The sequence below is a fragment of the Calidris pugnax genome, unplaced genomic scaffold, assembly GCF_001431845.1.
Source record: "Calidris pugnax isolate Ruff unplaced genomic scaffold, ASM143184v1 scaffold103, whole genome shotgun sequence".
NCBI classification, from domain to species: domain Eukaryota; kingdom Metazoa; phylum Chordata; class Aves; order Charadriiformes; family Scolopacidae; genus Calidris; species Calidris pugnax.
Genome location: NW_015090990.1, coordinates 14,293,751 through 14,313,390, shown reverse-complemented (window position 1 = coordinate 14,313,390; position 19,640 = coordinate 14,293,751).

The window sequence follows — 19,640 nt, the reverse complement described above, 5'->3', positions numbered from 1 at the left end:
TAAGCGGACGACAGCGCGGTGCGCGGAGCGGTTCCGCGGTGCGCGGGGCAGGGCGCATCCCCGGCCGCGCCGCCTTCCCCGAGCGCTCCCCGGCCCGGCAGCTCCAGCAAGGAATCAAAAAAAACCCCAAAACCCAAAACCACACACAAAAAAACACAAACCGAAAAAAACCCACCCACCCCAACCCGATGGAAATGATCGCAAAAGAGCAGGGCTGCGCGAGAGGGGAGAGAGACACCCAGAAATTGTCGGATGGGGGAGCATCAGGACAAGGATTGTCCCTGCGCACGGGCTGCCGCCGCTGCCGGCCGGCACCCAGAAGCGCCGTGCCTCGGCCGCGGCCGCCGCGGGAAGCTTCACACCCGTGTCAAGACTGCGTGAAGGGACAAAAAGCAAAAGCTCTCCGGGACGGCACCGCGGGTGGCTTCCACCCTCCCAGCCAGCTTTCTCCAAGAGGCTCTTTAAAAACGCAAGCCGAAGCAGCGTTCACACGGTCACCGTAAGGGTGCTCGGAAAGTTTGTCCCTCTCCGTGCCCGCCGAGGCGAGGGGTCCCTCCCTGGGTCAGAACCACCGGGAGACCTTGCATTTACTTGCCTCTTAAATTCACAGACTGCAACAGGCTTAAACGCTGGTACCTGGCAAAGAGGGGGCTAACTCACACCTCCATCCTGTCTGAGAGGTGAAATTTCAAAGCACACAAGTGAAATGATCTCTAAAACCTCGCACCACAAAGCTACTTAAAAACAAATTCTTTCTGTTGTTGATCAGTCCCTAGATTATAGATTCCAATTTCCAAATATACAGCAGACAAAGGGATTAAAACTGTTACCTCCGTTTTTTTAAGTTGGTAATTAGCGAAGAGATACTGGCATGTGGCAGAAGTGAGATACATCATTGTGTGGGTGAGAGGGAAAGTACGAACATTTCACTGGTATTCATTTAGGGTGATGAGACTAATTATTTTGTACTCTGCTGTCTATCAGCTACGGGTAGCATCACCAGCTCACGTCAGTGAAATCACAATGCCAACCTGTTTGAGCGCATTGACACAGCACGAACGCGCTGAGTTCCTCTGAGGCCGCGGAAGTTCATTGACAGCAACAGATTTGGCCTGACAGATAGATCTGATATTTCAGCCACTACCCTGAGGGCTGTAGCATCCCTCTCCCTTCTGTGCGTTTTGATACCTGATTTCGCATCTTCTGTGGCTCAAATGTGCTTCACCACCTGTTGAAGTCAAGGCAAAGCCAGTGGCCACTGAGTCTACTGCCTTATTTATTGTATTTTGATGTGGAATTATGCAACTATTATTTACTACTTGCTTATAGTTAGACTACTATCAAGCTAGCAAAGTGTGATTTTTTATGTGTATAAATAGCTCTCGCAGACCATAACACAGATATTGGAGCGTAATATAAACCCACAGCATGAATCATTCCTCTCTTGAGCTGTGCACGGAGAAGGAAGAGGTTACCAAACCCTAATCAGAGACGGCCCCATTTCACACACCATTCAGCACAGGGGCAATTCTCTTCCCATTACATTCAGTCAGAGTTTCCCCTGGTTAAGGTCAATAGAATAGTGCAAACAAGACCTTGAACTGGTATCAGCTCTGATCTGCTACTGAGTGAAGAGAAGACAACCCTAGGAAAGAAAATGGTGATGGGAAATGAAGTTACCTGCTGCTCCACAGAGGTTTCTCTCAGCTGCTTTTCAGTAGCTCTCCACAAATCCAGCCCTGTGTTCAGTGTCAGATCTGAGGTCTCCTCTCCACAACATGCCACTGTCAGGAAAGGAAAGGCACAACTGAAATATCAGGCAGTGCCACTGCAGTTTCTACTGCTGCAAGTGTTCAGGACAGGATGACCACCAAGCTGGTGACACCTGCTAGTCCAGCTCAGGTACAAAAGAGTCAAAAACTCTTTTTTGGGGGACCATTTAAGACTCAGATCCTCCCTCTCTGGTTTGAAGGAACTGAGCACAAGGTGAAGGTATGCACCTTGAACTTACCTCTGCCTGTTTGCAGGGACAGCTGCTGCTGCTGTGGGTGTTGCTCCTTGCCCCAAGCAAGGCTGGACCTCATCCGCTCCCCATGCCAGGGAAGTCCGGCTTCTGCCAGAGGGCTCAGGGCTCTGCTCTCTGTTCAATCCTCCTGTGGGTATTTAAAACCCATGAGTAAGCATTCGCCAAACCCATCGGGAACTGCAGCATTTTTCCATATCCGTATGTCAGAAACATCCACAAAACCTCACTGAAAATGAGATAATATGTAATTTAATGGTACTGTAATATTTAACGTACCATCTGCATTAAATTTGGTTGAAAGAATTCTGCAGCCCAAGCGTTAGTCAGAGCTGTGATCTAGTGAAATTTCCCCCATCCCTCTCCTGCCCTCCAGCAGAAAGCCTTCTCCTCCTCGAACACTGCCCAGTTCTCTGCTGCTGACCAGAGGGCCTGCGTACCAGGGTTTTCCCTGGCACTCCTCAACTCTATTCTTCTCTTCCCTCTAATTGCAGCTCCTTTCCGACATTGATCATACAGCCTCATTTGTTTGCAATCACAGCTTCCGCTTTCTAAATGAGTCCTTCTCACCCCATGAACTGACCATCAGGAGGTGTCTGTAAAGCAGGAAACCCCCCAGCTTTTCCTTAGAGCCTTTCTCAATCCTGATTTAAAAGAAAATAAAACTAAAACCAAGGCATCACATATTCCTGTAACCTTCTCCGGGCTCCAGAGTAGCTGGATAAACAGGGTCTCTCCCCCAGTTTTATGTCAAAACACGCTATTTCCAACACAGAATTTGACAGCCTTCCAGAGAAAACAACACGGCAGGACTGAAACAGGGTTAGGAATGAGAGTGGGGAAAAATGATACCGAGCCTAGATAAAACCATAAGTATTGTCAGTCAGCAGGAGAGCAGGGACTCAAACATTTTTGGCAGGATACCCAGGGAGCGGGAGTCAGGGCGCAGGGGCAGACGGCGTGCCTTGTGTCCCCAGCTCCCCACAGCAGCGCAGACTTCTTGCTGCAGTTTTCCTCCTCCAGACAGTGCTTTGAGATCCTCGGCTAAAAAGCCTTAAGTGCATCATATAAAATGTTTTTATTAGTCTATCAGGTGCGTGATTATGAGATCTCATTTTATAGCCACAAATAGCCAATAATTACCTTAGCATCCCATTAGCCCTAGTCTTCAGCCAGACTATTTGCTCGGGAATGGGTCCATATTCAAAAAGCAGGCCAATACCCCAACTTGGAGAGAGCAGTTTGGCACATTGCATGCAAGTTCATAAACTTCCAGTGTAAAGGTGGCTTAATTAGCAAGCTTCCCAGTTAATTTTTCATGGGCAGTACCGTGGCTGCTAATCTGCGGTTGAAAGCAGCGGCTGCCTGGGGAGCCCAGAGGCTGCCCCTGGGGCTCTGTGGGTGCTGTGGTGGGCCAGCACTCGCCCACCCACCTCGTTCCTCCCCACCCCATTACTGCTCTCCTCCTCCTCACATGTCCCCCCCATATTTTTCCAAGCTGTCAGCCCAACTGCAAGGAGGTAGGGAGCCGCTTTCTCGCCCCCACCTCTCCTGCTCACAGATATTTTGTATAGGAGGACACAACACAAGACTACTCCAGCCTTCGCACTGAAGCTCAGGTGGCCACCGTGGTCCCTGGGCCAGTACCGCCCTGCCACGGTGCCAGGAGCTGGCGGAGGGCTGCGGGGAGAGCCGGGGAGCAACACCACTTCAAAGGAAATGAAGGAAGTGCTGAGACAGCCTGGAAAGGAGAGAGGAAAAGAAAGGAGGGAAAAACCAGAGGAAAAAGGAGAGAGGAGCAGAGAAGGGAGGTGGCAAAAGAAACAAAGAGACAGAACAAGGGGATGGAGGGAAATGAATAAACGGCAGAAAACAAGGAAGAGAACAGAGGAAGCGAACTAATGGAGTTAAAATCCATCACGGGATTAACAGAGAGAGGGAGAGCGATTCCCCGCAGCTCGGGAGGTGCTCAGCGGTGGGAGAGGCGCAGGCGTGCTGCCAGGGGCCTGCTCCGAGAGCAGCCGGTGGGGGGGGGGTTGGCGTTGCTGGGTGGGGGGAGGAAAGCCCCTGAATCTTCAGAGTTAATAAAAAAAAGCTTTCAGACTTCAGCAGGCTGACTAAATTAAGCTGAATATAAAGGTGCTGTATTATTTCTCAATACGGCAGCGGTATGAAAGGAGGCAATGGGTTCCTTTTGAAGCAGCTGCTGTGTAATCCAGGGCTTTCAGGTGTACTTCAACCAAACGCTCTCCTGGTTTCAGCAGGTTAACTTCATTAAAGGCTCCATCTACTGCTTTAATGTTCACTGAAATCCCACTGGGTGGGTACATTAGGCAGAAATAGCCCCCGCAAGATGATTGCATGCTGTTGTTTGGCACAGTGAATGGACCTGGGAGAGGAAATGGAGGAGGGGAGGGGGTGACACAGTGACCCAGACTGTAGAGGACAGGTTCTGAACCACTGTAACACACCAATGGGCCTGGCCCTTCATTTACAGCAGCAGAAGCCGCTGCAGCAAACCCCCAAGCCAGCAAACCATTCCTCCTGACCCAATCTTCGCAAATAACATGCTTGGTTTCCACTTCATTTTGGTACCCTCCTTCTCCACACAGCCACTGGTCCTAGCCCCCAGCTTGCGAGGAAGGCGCTGATCCCCCACAGCTTCTCCTCACCTGCAAAGAAGAGACCATGGAGCAGTAAAGGCCATCTGTCCCTCCGTCAGACCCTGGCAATTGTCTTGGCTTTGCTACTGAGGGCTTTGAACTGTGCTTGAGTTTCTTACCCAACTGTAACCATATCAAATAACCTCTTTCTAGTGTGAGATCACCCAAGCACTGTGCATTCATCTGCTAAAAGCACACAAAACGGCCCACAGACCGTGGTCTCTGCAGGTCCCTACCCACAGAGCATCATTTGGTCAGCTTCATGCTGGAGAAGCTCCAGTTGGACCACACTCCAGGCAAGGTCAACAGCAAATTTTCCACAGATTGAATTAGAGGGGCAGATTTGTGGACCCCTACCCAGTTATAGTCACAAACCAAGGGCTGCATTCAAAGTCTGCTAAAGCTGGTGGGAGTTCATCCATCAACTTCACTGACATCTGGATGTGACCCAAGTGGCTGAGCCCTGCAAAGCCAGCATGACGTCTTTAACTGTAAGTGCTGCCATCGACTTCCGCCAGGCTGGCTTCCATGGTGTAAGTGTCATGCTCTGTAGTAAGCACTTACAGGGCTGTGTGCTCTGTATTATAAAGGGCCATGCCAGCAATCTTATTAAAACACCACCTTAAAAATACACAAATTCTTAAACCAACAAGTCATTTAGACGCTCATATTCCCCCCTTGCCTGAAACTTGGCAAACAAATTCTTAGGCCAGAAGCTATTTCTTTTTCCTTATAAACAAAATGCCATTACCATGCTTTGGCTCTTGGCTTGATAGATCCTGGCAAGAAAATGCGTGTGTATATTTTAAAGGGCTTTCTTCTTTGCTTATCATGCTTTAGCTTTTGACCTCTCCTCTCCCCCCTTGCCCAGGCGCATTCCGGTGTTGGCTCCCGTGGTGGTACATCGCACAGCCCTCCCAGCAACTGGGGTTAGACACTCCCTCCAGCAGATAGCACATTCTTCTGGAGCACTGTCATGAGAGGAAGCCTTGAGCTATGAAAGATTTTATTTCCCTTTTAATCTTTTATTTTCTTTGATGTTCATTTTAAAATAAATTATTGTGCCTTATTTGTATTACGGTACCTGGCTCTGCAAGGGCTGGGACCCCTCTGCTGTCCAAACACAGAGTCAAAGACAGTTCTTGCCTCAAACAGTTTACAATCTGAAGAGACAAAGCAGACAGAATCCAACAGCCAGATACAACATGGATGACAAGCCTGTGGATTACTTTTGCATTTAGTTAAGTTGTAAACTGTTGAGGGAGAGATTGCCTTTTGACTATGCCTGTGCAATATCAGAGGTAGGAACTTTCTGCTGGATGCTGCTGGATACCCAGTTGTTTGGAGATGGATTTTCAACATGGAGTGGCTTAGGTGAGGTTGTCCTAGAAAGCCAGTGATTCCTAAGGGAGCCACTGCTTTTTAGCTTATGCCACCAAGAATATGTCAGTGACCCCAAAAAGCAATCTCGTAACAGGAAAAGCCATGTATATTCTGCTAATGAAAGACAGATGAGGACAAGAAATGGAACAGATCTAGAGGATCCCAGCTGATAGCTGGAAGCAAGGCTGAGCTGTGATTTCATCATAGCCAAACACTCCTGTGCCTTGAGAACATTTCAAAGCATGTTTGGCACAGAACTTACGTATGTGCTTACCTTCCTGAAAGTGTCATAGTGATGCTATGATCTTTCTGGAGACAGCTCTGCTGGATGCATCAAGCTGAAGATTGTCTTCATAATCCTCCCTTTGACACATGTGCACATCTCAAGTCAGACTTTGCATTTATGCTGCTTCTTAGACAAGAAATCCATAATCTCAGAGGAGCTCTACCCTGCTTCCTTTCCCTTTCTGTGAACGTTTTGAGTCAAAGTCATCACCCTTCCCCTCTGGGGATGGAGCTGCTTCCTTATCGTTGCAGAGTAGCTCTTTTTCCCCAAGAGGTGTTTCCCCTCTCTCCCCAGGATCCTGCGCACATACCCCATTGATTTTTCAGTGTAACTTCTCATGGAAATTAATGGTGCTAAGACTGCTTCACAGTCAACAGGATGGCACCGAGGCCCACGCCTCAGATAACTACACTGCGTGGTCCTCTGGGGAACTGGGACCTGCAGAACAATAATCAAGAAGCTGCCCGTTTTGGGGCAGCTTGTATGGCAGCGCAACGTTTTTGCCCTTGTGCTCAGCTGCCTTCACAGGACATTAGAAGCATGTGGCCTTCTGCAAATTCAGGCTGTGCTTCTCAGAAGTTCAAACTTAGAACTTAGAACCAAGAATTTGCTGAGAGATGCACTAGAATAACAACTATCAGGCACTCTGAAACAAGGGATGGTTTTGTGGCCATGCAGCCACAGACTAGGAGAATCAGTAGGCTCTTTTGGTCTTCCTGAGCCAGACAAGTGACCCAGGACCCAACCCAGTGTAAGCCTGTGGGCAGTACTGGAACGTTACTATGCTGTGTTTCGTTTCCACATTAGCAAAATAGGACTGCCACTACCTTTTCTCTCCCACCCCTTGTCTGACTTCTTTTGAACTCCTGAATGGTCTCTCCCCATGCACAGCACAGTGAGTCCAGTAGCTACTGTAATACAAACAATCCTCAGTTGCAGGTTTTTCTTTTTCCTCAGCGTGCTACATTTATCTGCATCAGCCACGAGCCCAGCACAGTCAGGCTTTCCCTTGCTCTCAGCACCTCAGAGCATTTGGGTTCGCGAATCTTGCTATTAATAATACATCGTGCAAAGTTGGTACAGAGCTCAAAGTTTTCCGTGTGTGTGCTGGAGTTTGATTGTAACTGTGGGTATCATTATCATCAAAGAGACTGAGGAATGGCAGCTTTTAGTTAAACAAATGGAAAGCTGTATTTAGTCTCTTTTGCCACATTGTGATAGGAAAGAATAAAGGCTTTTAAATATATTTTACAGCTGCCGTTTCTTAGGTTTTTCTGCCTTACAATAGTCTCTGTGGTTCTGACTAGGAAGTTGTTGCAAAAGCTTTTTGTTTTTAAGCCTCCTATTGAAATAATACATATTAATTACCTCATTCCTGAGTTTTTTGTTGTGGCGGAAATTTCAGATTGTGGGGTGGAGGGATGAGCTGTAAAGCATCAACAGCTGAGAGGGGGTGCCCTGGGCGAGTAATGAGAGAGGGGGCTTAGATGACACGCTGCAAGCAGAGTGCGAAGGAGAAGAAATATCTCCCTGGAAAGTGAGAAGACAATTGGCAGAGGATCTCGGGGTTCTTTGCAGGGAGCAGGGTGGAGGCAGAGCTGGGAAGGGGGAGTGGAAGGCGCTCAGCAAGGAGGCCGGGGGGGACCAGGGACAGTGCTAGAAAGTAACAGCATGAGAGCATATTCTTTGAACAGAAAAAAAATGAGCTGGATTCATTGTACTGTGGCCACCAAAAATGAGTATCAATGAAGCAATTAGCTCTGTGAGCAATGGGACAAACAAACACTGCTTTTCTAGAGGTACTTAGCATGTGTTTGGATCCACAGGTGTATAATAAAGCTTGAGCTCAGGTTTTTCCCATTGTGATGGCACTAACATGGTCTCTCTGTCCCAGCTCCCCAGCTGTTTTCACAAACCTTGCAGGAAATTTGTATTTCCAATGAAATCGCCCAATGGTTCCAAAGTTACTGTGGCAGCAGCACAGAAACACATGGCCATATACCATATAGAAGCCTCTTATTTTCATTACAAACTTAAGCTAAAAATGTATGTGTGTAGCCTAACACTTGCAACACAGTGCTCTCCCAAAGGGCTACAGGGAGTTTAGGAAAGCCAGAGTGATTGCAGTTACTCCACTTTACACGAGACAACACAGAGTTACCAGACCCATTTTGGGCAGAGCAGAAGCCCCTGTGCTCCTCACCACCACCCACCTCTCTTCATTGTGGTCTAAGAAACATTCTGGCCTCTCATCTGCCAGCGCTGAAAAATACCAAGACAGTGGCTTTCTCTTCAAAGTGCTCTGACACGTTCAGACTGAAGGTGCCCAGGGAAGGCAATGTGAGCTCCCTCCTTCTCTTTGCTCAGTCCCACAGCACTGCCACGGGTCCCATGCACACCAGGTCCTTGGTGGCCGTCACCGGGAAAAGAGTGGTTACAGCGCTGACGCCAAACAAAGTGAGCAGCAAAGAAGCCTCATCTGTTAAACACATGAAAGGTGAATTGACGGGAGTTCAAGCCAAGTACTGAAATGTAGCTGTGAATCTGAAAGTTTTGTTCCAATGAAACAAAGTCCCACTTTAAAATAAGTCCAAAAAATCCCATCCTGCTTCCATTGCAGTCAATGGCAAAACTCCCACTGGTTTAACCAGGAACAGGATCAGGCCACTTCCAGACAGATTTACAGCCAACACATGCTGTAACGCTCACATACTGCATGCACTTACTTCTATTTCCAGCCATGTTAAAAAATTATAGCAAATGCCTATGGATTTGTGCGTATGAGTTATTGTGCTGCTAATGAGAGGAAGAATTACCCGAACATGGTTTAGATGGTCATCTGTTGCCAGCACAGATGAAATTGCTGGGTCATTCACTGGCTTCGTATCGCTGTTCATCCCATTAGCATTTCCATTAGAATTATTGCAAAATGTAACTCAATTTCTCTTTTTTTTTTGGCGGATGTGGGGAGGGAGACAGGCTGTGTTTGCAATTAGAGCTCCTAAGAGCTGAAACCCCATGCACACTCCTGTGCCACGCTGCAGCCACCAACGGGACGCTCCTCTGACAGGACCACTTCTGCTTAACCAGGGGAGTAGGGGAGGTTCTAGGTAATGAAACAAACCAAAATGACTCCATACAGCTGAAGGCCTCTACACATAATGAATGTACACTCATGCATTAGAAAGCTTTTCCTAATTCATTCCCACATGCTCCTTGCTTTGGGCAGCTGAGTCTGTCCCTCTTAAATGTTAACACATTTGCTGTCTAAACCCCACACAGACCTTGTTTTTCAAAAGTGCTGCCGAGAGCCAGCAGCCAGTGGCCTCCCCAGGAGCTGCTGTTTGCTAGTCCTTCGGTCACTGGGCCCCATCTTCTTTGCAGCTATCATTACCAACAAAAAAAGAGAAGAAAATCATCTCATGGCTGAAGCCTCCCTCCCCTCACTCCTCCCACTTGGAAAAAAAAACCCCATCTATTGTTTTCCTGTAATTGATCAAGCATAAACATTCAGCTCTACAGTTTTACGACTAATCACTCTACTTCTAAGACACGTGTTCGCAGCTATGCAAGGCACCAGCTGCTGTCATTCCAATGGATATTAATTTATATTGTCTCCCGCTCCCGTCCTCCCTGCGCCGGCACACAAAGGGAGTGGGGTGGCGGCGGGAGCTTTAGATGAAGACATCTGCTTGAAAGGCAGACAGTAGCCGCGCTGCCGAGATTGCACCTGGACTCTCTCTAGAAAATCAAACCACACCAGTTGCTTCCTGGCACTCCAGGCTTCGCTACACACACAGGGTTTTGACTACCGTTATTTACTTATTTACCTCACTCCAAGGGAAACGAAATGCCAGGACAGAGGGAGGGAGGCAGATTTCAGGAGTAAAACTGAGCTGACTGAAATAAAATATCACAGGGGTGTGGTGCAGGGCAGGGAAGAGTGCAGAGAAGGAAGAGGGAAGATGGGGCCCCGAATTTAGACCCCTAAAAGGTTCTCCTGTGATGGTTGGCTACGCTCAGCTCTCTCCAGAGACTGGCAGCTGCCTGGGCTTGCGTGCAGGCTGAACACAGCCACCTGCAGCCTTGGGAGGAGGAGGTGGGGGAGAAGAAGATGTGTTGGTTGTCCCTCTGTGAGATCCCACAGAGAAAGAGCAAGCAAGACCCTGGTCGCTTGAGCCTCTGACCCCAACTGCCGCTTACAAAGCTGGTCTCCCCCTCACTCCCCCCAGCCAGCTCCCAATAACGGAGTTTAAAAGCACAGAAACTCACAAGCTCTTCCTATGCATGGTGTGAAGCCACAGCCCTGCATGCAGCAGGCACACAGGAGGCCCACAAACCACCACAGACCTCCTCTGGGAACGCCACAAGCCACTACTCGTTCAGCTGGCACCTCCAGGGGAAAGTCCTGTGCACAGGGACATAGAGGGACTAACACGCTCTGGTAGAACAGCCTGTTCTGCTAAAGCGTTCAGATACCATCTCCCAGATAAAACAAAGCTGAGGGCTTGACTATAGGGGATATGAAAGATTTCTTTCTCCTAAGAGCAGGGCTGTTTCCCAAGCCCTTCGTGTTCGCTAATCAAATACCAATGTGACTGGGGTCACATTACATTATGGCTGTCAGCTCTAAGCGCTTACCGTATTTTTCATGTCCTGTCCTGGTCTGCTGTGTCGTGTTGCTGTTTCACCCCCAGAGGCAGTGCTAGAAGGCTTTTCCTTTTTACTTGCCTTGTGGTTTTGCTTGGAAGCCCAGATCCGGGCTTGGACCCTGCGCCACCACATCCCATGCCAATGGCTAGTGAAAAGTTTACTAAGAAGTTGATTAAACAAGTTGTTCTGTGGGATTTAATTACACTAGTAAAGAGCTGAGGGATAGTAATGTGCAGTTCAGATGTGAGGTGCTGTTTGCCCGCATTTCCTGCAGCAATTTTTAGAAGTAAAGAACTATGCTCAAACTGGGGACATATTTCACTCTTTTTAAGACCTAGATGAACGTGAAGGTTTGGGATTCTCTTTTATAATGTCTGAGCTAGCAGGGTTCCTGAGACAAATCTAAAAATCCTTTCTTGTTATTACATTACATGCCTGAATTCCCACTGCTGTATACCACATGAAGTCACTTACTCTCTGTGAGCATGTATAAAATACTGCTTCTGGTGGAGAATTCATATCTAGGCAGGTTTTATTTTGCTTTTTGCCCAAGGTAAATGAGAATTTGGGTGCAGGTTGGGGAGGGCGTCTTTCTTCCCTGTTTTTTTCATTACCTTAAGCTGAACCTATTGATTCTGTTGATAATCGCCTCAGAGCCTGTAGTTATAGGAAGGTGACAGAAACATCTCTTTTTATTCCACAAAATTTTCCCTGTTCCCTGAGCTCATGGTTTCACTCCTCTGTTCTCCCCGCAGGTCTCCAGAGAGCTCTGCTTCCCCAGAGATGCACAAGTCACAGGGCACCAGCCATGTGAAACATTAGTGCTCCCTCTACACATACACCCTCAAATAAGCCAGGATATTTTTGGGACATAAATGTTATTTTTAGCATCCCTGCCCCTCTGCAGCAGCCACTGCGAGGAAGAAGCTAAGGAGGAGCGCTGACCGTTGTGCCATTAGACAGTTTTGACTGACTAGTCCCACTGAAATATATGACTCCTCAAAGATGACGTTGGGAAGTAATACATTTTAACAGATGTTTGCCACCCCCTTCTTTTCTATATACAGAGACGACATCTCAAAGGGGCAAGCTGCAGATGGTATTGTTTGTCTCAGTGATACGCATATCCCAGGTTGAAGTTTCATGGGGGATTGTACCCAGGCCACTGGTAAGTCAATATCTCTGAAGTAGTGTCCATTTAAAGGGCTGCTTTTGAGCTGCACTCTTAGGCAGAGACCTAAGGTCTCGAGGCACATCAGGGAAGAGTCATACCTTACAGTCTCATGTTCCCCAAAACTCTTCTGCTGGATTTCCCAGTCCATTATCCATACTTTCTGTCAAGGTTATCCAGATTCCTCGGAGAGCTGAGCCAGATGATATTGGGATGATTTACTGAGGGTGTGAGATGACAAATAGACTGTGGCAAACCTTTCCTTGTGGAAAGAGCTTGGGAAGTGAGAGAGGCTACAAAGCATACACAGCAGAAACTTACACTGCCCCAGCCTATTCTACTCTGCCTCCACACAGAAATCCTCACAGAGCACACACACATCAAAGGGAGAAGAAGATTACTTTTTTTTTGGTATTAGATAAACTCTTGGCTGTAATCTGGGACCAAAATCTCAGGGCTTGCCCACACATTGATCTGTACACTGCACCTATGCAATACCACTCTGCATACAGACCTGTATTTGAAATAACAGCTGCCTTTTTTTTTTTTTTTCTTGGCTTACCCTGCTTTTTGGAGTGCCAGTGAGTTTTGTGTGCAGCCAGTGCTCCTCTCCACGCAGGAGATGAGAAGGGTTTCTCTCTCTTGCAAGGGTTAATTTTGTTGTGTTTGTAAAGATCTTGGAAAGCTCCAATCTCTGAGTGCCAAGTCATCTCCTGCTTGCTCTCGCTTCCAAGTATTGCGATTCTGTGGGCCAAATATGAGTTACTTTTACACGCACTGTAGTTCAGTCCAAGGGAGAGTAAGGGTGCAGCTCTGATCTCCAATCTCTTTCTATACATATATGGTGCCTTTGTGTCCTGGGGCTCTCTGCAGGAGGGACACACAGGTCAGGCTATCGGGGTGTCAAGGCTTTGGGGCCGCCTGTCTTGGGGAGGCACAGAACAGCTGTAAGACAGCTAAGCTAAACACTATCCAGCTTCCATCCAGGACCATCAGTTATTCACAGTATCACCAGTTGCTGGCACTACTAAGGAGAACCATCCCTTGAAATGCAGCCAAGTCCCTGGGGCCTCTCATCATGGAGGCAAAGGGGACAGCTTGACCCTCCAGGGGACAGGAAAACCCCCGAGTGCCCATGACTATGGTCACACTATGCAAGTGCCCAGGAGAGGTGGAATTGGAAAAAAGTTCCCCTCTGCCTTACCACCCCTCCCCTGCATTCCTGCTGCTGCCAGCACTTCAGCATCTCTCCACTTGCACCACGGCAAGGGGGGTGACAAGGGGACACAAGGACCCTCTTTCCCCGGCTTCTCACAGGAGATGCAGATGAATAAGCAGCAGGAATAGAGGGATATGCTGCACTGCCCGGCACTGCGGGGCTCAGCAGACAGGGCCCAGCGGGAGCCAGCAGAGGCAGGACCTGCCCGGGGAGGCCCCAATCTCGCTCCCTAGACAGGGGGTGAAGGGCTGTGGAAAAGAGGAGTAGAGGGCTGGGAGGGGGCCAGACGTGACACCGCAGTGGGAACCTCCTCCTAGTTGGTTTTCAGCCATGTTAGCAAGCCTCGTGCTTGACCCCGGCTGATCAAAGCCTCAATAGGACATTGCCCTCATCCTCCTGCCCTGTCACAGCCAGCGGGGGCATGAGTTATTCCTCTTTTGTGTGTGAGGCCCTCCTCCTGGGGACCTCATCTTCTCTCTAATCAAATAATCAGATACATTTATTGTTGTGGAAATCATGCCCTCCCCTGAAATGCCTGACCAGTAACAGCTTCCTGGCTTTGTCTGCAGCCTGACAGCCTGGATCCCACCTCTCCTCTGGTGTGGCCGGGGGAAGCTGCACGGGGGCAGCCAGCTGCTTGCTCAGGAGGACAGTACTCTGTGTGTTGTGCCTGCACAGAGGGGACCTCAGAGGGGATGCTGGCTGACGAGTGAAAATGCACCCACACCAGGGTTTTTCTCTCTCTGTGACCAACCTGAGTGAGGGGAGAAAACTGGCAACATCCCAAGAGGAGGTTTGCATTTGGAGAAGATACCATGTTGCTGGGACACAAGAGGGATGGAGAGGACAGCCACAAATATGGTGCTTCCCCTGGCTCCACAGAAGCTGGCTGAGGAGCCTGGAGGCTCTCCGTGTCTGGCCATGGTGGCTGTGGGGCATGATGTGCCAACCCATCTCACCCTGGTTTCCCCCTGAGGCTGAGGGAAGCTGACCGAGAGCTCTGCTCACTTGTAGACCTCTCACCAGCCGCGGTGGAGCAGTCAGAAAGGCAGTCCAGCCCTGTGCCTGTGGGACAGCAGCTCTGTGTGGGACCCTCACCTGACCAGCCACCTCTGCTGCTGCTCACCCCTTCACTGCTGGGGGCTGAACCAAGACCGACTGAGCACCACAGCTGGTCTCTGCTGTGCCTCCTCACCCACCCACAGCCCTGGACACACCATGGCAGGGACCTACTGCTAAACTGTCTCATCTAATGGGCCGCGCAGCTCAGCCAACAACATGTTTAATTTGTCTACTGATCCCTCTTGCCCCTCAGACACATGTGATATAATGCATTTTTTTTTTTCCTCTGATCATAATGCCTATTTTTTTCCTCTGATCCCATATCCTGTTAGGAAAAAAAATCTCCTGACTGCACAGCACCAGCCTGAATTTTTTGGGTGGCTTTTTTTTTTTTTTTTTTTTTTTGTCCGGTTCTTTTCCTGTGTTTACACTCCCACAGAGCAGCATTTATTAATCCGAGGCTAAGGACAACTTAAAACATCTTAGCTTGAGAAGTCTCGCAGCAGGGGTAAAAGTAAACTGAGCCCACGCCCTGCTTAATCATCAGCCTGTGCCGGCCCGTCGCGCCAGCGCAGCCCCCGGCATCCACCCCTGCGCACAGACCCTCTCGGATGCGCCAGCGACGGCACGTTTGGTCACCTGCAGCTGAATCACCCTCTCTGGAGTCTGCCTGCTGCCCACCTCGCACCGGGACCCACGCAACGCACTCCTCTCCGCCTGGCCTTTGTTGGGTCTATTTTAGGTTTTCACACCAATTCTGGCTTGTGAGCCAAGGCTCCAGCTACAGGAGTCGTGGGGAGAAGGGCAGGATAGAGGTGAAAGGAGCGGAGTGAACTGATTGGAAGTGGGTTTTTTAAAATATAGAAAGGGTTTCTTAAAAATAAAAAGGCTTAGCAAATTAAAGCATACAAATGGATTACTTGGCAGCTAGAGGATAAAACTGAACAACACCCTGGAAGCCTGAAAGCATTCCCCAAAGCAGAGGGCCCTGAGACCTGTGTACCCAGACGCTGCCCTGGCGAGGCTGTTTGCAAGGTGTGCTTTCATTCCTGGTCCTGGGAGCATGGGGACAAGCACTGCGCCCAGGCTCTCCCAGGATGGGGCAGCCGAGGGGCACGTTGTTGGCTCTCTACACCTAAAGCACAAATCCAGCTGGACTCAACCTCACTGAAGTTGGTGAGAGAACAAGTGCCTCTTGTTCAGCATAAACACCCAAGAGGAGACATGTAACCAAACAGCCAAAACAAAAGTCACACTCCTTGAAACACTGCCCCAAATGCTGCCCGTGCTGGGCCAAAGGCTCCTATTGTTCTCCCAGAGTCTGCAGGGCCAGGGAGGACCCCCAGCTTAGCTGGCAGATGGGCTCCTCTTTTGCCTTTGGGGACCAGAGAGCACTGGCCAAGTGTCACTGCTGCCGGCCAAACCCATGACTGATACAAACCACGTTGCAGGGTGACTTGAATCATTTGCTGGCATCCCTGAGCCAGCCCCTGCCAGAGGAAGAGAAAAAACACCATGATAGAGCCCCTGCCGTGACAGTGACCACCCCAGCCATGCTTTGGGACCTGCTGCTCTGGTCACCACTTTGCTGTCCCCTGTACCTCTCACACAGGAGCCTTTGGGCAGCAGCTATCCTGAGCTGAGGAAGCCCAAGTAGATGGGAACCTCAGCGTGTCCTGCACAGCTGGGCCCACAACTATACCATCTCCCCTGGCACCCTGTGTCCCCAGGCCATCAAGGTAATGTGTGTGTTACCTACAGTCTGCCAGGGGGAGGAGGGGTCCCAGGTCTCCCTGGTGTCTCCGCACATAACTCAGCCCAGGAAGGGGAAAAGCCACAACCTAAGTAAAGCCTCACGATTCTCCCTCTTTTCCTAATGCTAAACACAGAAAACGATCTACAGGCGAGAGCCTCAGGAATTCAACTTGGTGAACACTGCCTCTGCTCTCAGGAAACTTGGCCAGAACTAAATGTGCAGAGGAATGTAACCGTTGCAGAAGATGGTGCTTGGCTTTTCAAATCCAAACCCTAAATACATTGCACTTTGGCTGTGATTTAGCGTTCTTGGTTTTCTTTTCCTTTTCTGTTTTGTAGCAACGGCGGTCTAACCACTCTCCAACCCATCCTCACCCCCCAGCTTTGTTCCCTTCACTGCTCCATCCACTCCATTGTGCCATCAAAGCAATTTGGAAGACTGAGTTGGGAAATGATCCATGTTAAAAACAGCCCAGTGAAGAAAAAACAAGTCAGCAGCTCAATTACCTTTGTCCTCTCACAGCAATGAAAATCCCTACAACTGGAGAAGGAGAAAGAACGTGGGGGATGGGGTAGGACCAAGTGCTAGGAGGACAGGATGGGGCAGCAGGGGGAGACCGGCAGCACAACTACATTAAATGTACTGAGTCCTCACTGTCCTCTTCTTACATATAAAGAAAAGTTACTGGCTTGAAGGGTTTACTTCCAAGGGAGGTAAGAGAGGAACAAAGAAGGAAGGAAGCAAGGAAAGATGTTCTCCATGGTAAAGAGGATGTGTGCATGTGCCTCTGTGAACAGACCCAAAAACACCCTTCTTACACCTAGCATTCCTGTAACGGAACTAGTTGTGAGTGATTTGGCCAAATCTGAATGCAGAGCTGGCAACCGGATGTGCTAAGAGTGCCTTTGACTTCCTCTGCCCACCAAAATAACCAGCAGGCTGTCAGCCTCGTCATTGCTCTAACTTATGCTCTGGTCCCTAGACATACCACCTGCCTTTCCCACCCTGGCCAGGCCAGTGAGCACACTGTCCTGGTGCCGTGGCCCCAGAGCCTGCCTGGGAGCGCTCATCAGCTGCAGCAACACCGGCAAATCCTTTCCACAGCCAGGGCAGGGACCTCCCTGCAAACTCAACCCGTCTCTGCAAATTGTCACTTACAGAGGTGCAGATGTTGGAGCGATGTGGAAGCTTCCTCCTCACTTTGCTGTGCGTGGCTCAGTCCCGGTTGTTCTGCACATCCATCCACTCACCAACTAGGAGGTCACCGTTTTTACTACTTGTCCCGCCTGCATACATCGCTGTAACTACTGGCACTCCTTCACAGAGAGGGAATGGCTATAAGTTGGGAGAGTAAACTGGCTTTTAGATCAAAAGCAGCAATACCTAAGTATATATGCATGTATCTATTTGCATATATATACCTAGGAGGAAGGGAAATGGGAGGGAAGAAGGGAGAGTTGCTTTATTAACTTTTATTTACTTATAAATCAGTTTCTTCATATTTGCTCTATTTTTTATTCTCTTTTCATTCCTAGAAAAATTATGGCAGATGAAGCCACTTAGAGTCGTAGCTTGCTGGTATGAAAATCTAGGCTGCAATTTTTTATCTTTTTTTTTTTTATATTCTGGATTGAAAGATGTGAAGTATGAAAACTCCAATTTAACAGAGCCTAGAGATTAAATCACATTGCGTAGGTAAGGTTTTGGCAGTGAAGCAGACAGTGCTTCCTAACCAGTACCAAGAATTCAGAGAAGAATGGGTAGATTTTAATGTAAGTTTACTTTTCTTGTAATGAATTTTAATGACAGCTTTCACGACTGCTTCTGTGATTCATAAGAGAAAATTAAAAACCTACACCTTGAAACTTATATGACAATGCTGCTAACATCTTGCAGCTTCTGGCATTATCTTCGAGAACCTTTCAGTCCTGTTTCTATGCCACATTGTTTTCCTCACAAAATGTATTTTAAATATAAAACATTGAATGTTCATTGCTTCTTTATATCATTTTTATTCATTACCTACTGGAGGCAAAGGGCACAGTTTTATATAGAATCCTCAGTGAATGTCTTATTTTGCAATTTTACTCTACTGTACATATTTCCCAATAAATTATTTTCTTTCAGATGCAGATATTCTTCTGGAAAAGCAAAGCAGGGCTGTTTCCTCTGCACCGAGTTTTTTTGCTGTGAGCACAGCCAGCTCGTCTGGCTTGGGTTAATTTGTCAGGCATATTTTGGGAATCGTTTGAGAATTAATTCTGTTTTAAAGACTATAATCACCTTTTTGGCCCCTGAAACAAGTTCAGGACTTTTGTGCCAGGCCAGCAATAAAACAGCTTTTGCGCACGTCAAAGGCTTGCTCTAGACAAGCAAAAAGACGGTGGAGATAAAATCCGTGTCTTTCTTGCAATCTATACCCACAAACAGCTGATTCAAAAGTGGCTGCAACTTGTCCCTGTCTGTAATGACAGCACAGCCCCAGCCCACCCTGCGCAGCAACGCTGGCCCCAGGGCCCACATGCTTTGTCTCCCTATCACTTCCAGGTGCCAGTGAAACTCTTGGTGTTGGTTACTTACCTTCGCAGATGGCTCAAGGCTTCTCTGCAGTGAAGGCAAAAGTTGTGTTTGAAGGTCAATGTGGCTTTGGGGACGTCAGAGATCAGGGGGAACTGAAGGAGGCAGTTAGGGAAGGGGACCTTGTGGTGTCAGTGGTACCCAGGGAGGTGAAGGGAGGCAAATGGGGAGCAGGCTACGAGATTTGGGTGGCAAGATGTGATCTAGGGGAGGAGTCAGAGGGGTGTTTCTGTCTCTCCACACCGTTTAGTGGGTTTCCACACAATTCCTACTTGCCCTTCTGCTTCTTTCCTCACACATGGGTGTGCTGCAAACAAATCCTAACCATGGGCTCAGCGGAGCGGTATTCACAAGCCTGGGATGCAAAATGGAAATTGGGGATCAGTGGTCAGCATATGAGAAATTGCCACCTTCCTTGTTGGCACATGAACTTCACACACTGGGGACAATCCTCTTTTCTCTCCACCACCTATTTCCTTCTACCCCTGGCCTCCCCCTTCCCAACCCATTTTAATTTCTCATCTGTTTTCCTTTGTTCCCATTGCCTTTCCCCATCACCTCCTTCTTTCCCTCCCTCACCTCTCCTCCCCAATTCCCTGAGCAATCATGTCTCTCTGGTTGCCTGGGTCAGGCACTCCCTTTCTGCCTACCGGGAAAATCAGCAGCAGAGCTGCCCTCCATGGAGCAGATCTTGTGCTTGGGAAGTAGGATCCCTTCTCGGTCTCATCTGTTTTCATACTTTCCCAAGCCATGCCTCGGCACCTCCACAGCCCCTCTGCAGGGATGAGCCCACCAAGCACAGGGAGCCTGAGCAACCTCCTCAGATGGCCTCTGGAGCAGCTGCCTT